The sequence below is a fragment of the Chrysochloris asiatica genome, unplaced genomic scaffold (genome assembly GCF_000296735.1).
Source record: "Chrysochloris asiatica unplaced genomic scaffold, ChrAsi1.0 scaffold00004, whole genome shotgun sequence".
Lineage (NCBI taxonomy): Eukaryota > Metazoa > Chordata > Mammalia > Afrosoricida > Chrysochloridae > Chrysochloris > Chrysochloris asiatica.
Window position 1 is genome coordinate 37875328 of NW_006408522.1, and position 1743 is coordinate 37877070.

Here is a 1743-nt window from a genome sequence, read left to right on the forward strand (position 1 = left end):
GGTTGACAGGGATGGGCAACTTAGACATTGGCTACCCAAAATGGTGGCCTACAAAGGCATGAAGAGCCTGGCTTACAAGCTTTCAAGAGGGAGTTTCAGAGGGTATGGGGCAAGATAGAATCTTCACTGAATGATTTCCAATCTGTCTAAAAGGATATGGGGATAAGACTCTTGTGGTTCAATAGTGAATAATTGCTATCAGGACTGATTGTGAGTGTTGTTAGTTGTTTTGTAACAAAAGGAGGGGAGTGGCTGATTTTGCAGTCCAGGAGTGAAGGACCCTGGGACCATCAAGGGAGAAGAACGGAGTGCAGAGAATAAGCGAGGAGTTGGGGGTACAGACGATGATGTGGAGAGATGAAGTGGCTGGGGACTCTGGACTCTGGGAGGGAGAGGGTCATTATGTCGACCGCCAGGGGGCAGGCTTGCAGGGTGTACCCTTTGGCTGTTTGATAATGCATGGAGGAAATTGTAATCATTGCAATGAAATGAAATAAGATAGGATGAATGTAAAGCTAACGTTCTCCCATATTAACTATCACATAATTCAGAATAAAAACTAAAAATAAAAAAATAAAACCTTTACAGCAGTGGGCTTGGTTTGTTTTTTGTTTTTTGTTTTGGTGCCCATGGGCCTGTGATAGTCCCTCTAGTAGATACCATGTACAACTCCCTCTATCAATCACTGTGCTCCAACCCTATTGACCCTCATTTTCTCATCTGTTAGTTTATCTTGTCTAAGACCTATATACATGCTGTTTAGTCTCCCTAAACTCCTGCCCCCTTCTCCTTTCCTAACCTCACAAATATTGTAGTTGCTAGTTGCCATTTAGTTTCCTCTGAATCATGACAACTGCATGCACAATGGGATGAAACGCTACCTGGCCCCGTGTTGTTGTTGTCATGTGCCGTGGAGTCGGTTCTGACTCATAGCGACCCTGTACAGGGTTTCTGAGGCTGTAAATCTTTACGGGAGCAGAAAGCCTCATCTTTCTCCCATGGAACAGCTAGTAGTTTCGAACTGCTGACCTTGCGGTTCGTGAGCTGAAATGGACCAGTATTGTCCATTTTGAATATGACAATCACATGGTTTACTATGCTGGGAATGACAAAGTGAAGAGGAATGGCATCACATTCATCTTCAAAAAGAACATATCAAGATCTGTCTTAAAGTACAATGCCATCTGTGATAGGGTCCTATCCATACTACTACAAAGATAACCAGTTAATCCCACTATTCAAACTTACACACCAACCACTAGAGCTAGCGATGATGAAATTGAAAAATGTCACCAACTTCTTCAGGAGCTCTGATAGCATAGGGTTACGAATTGGGCTGCTAACCTCAGGGTGGCAGCTCAAAACTACCAGCTGTTCCTCAGGAGAAAAATGAGGCTTTCTGTTCCTGTAAAGATTTACAGCCACATAAACCCTGTACAGGGTCGCTATGAGTCAGAACCAACTCCACAGGCACAAAGCCACCAACAACTTCTTCAGTCTGAAATTGATTAAGCATGCAATCAAGATGTATTGATAATTACTCAAGAGTAGAAAGCTAAGGTTGGAAATAAGAAGAATGACTTCTTGGAAAATATGGCCATGGTTATAGAAATGATGTGGATATTGCGTGATAGAATTTTGCAAGACCAATGACTTCTTCATTGCAAATACCTTTTATAAACAATATAAAATATGACTATATACCTGGACCTCACCATATGGGATACACAGAAATCAAATTGA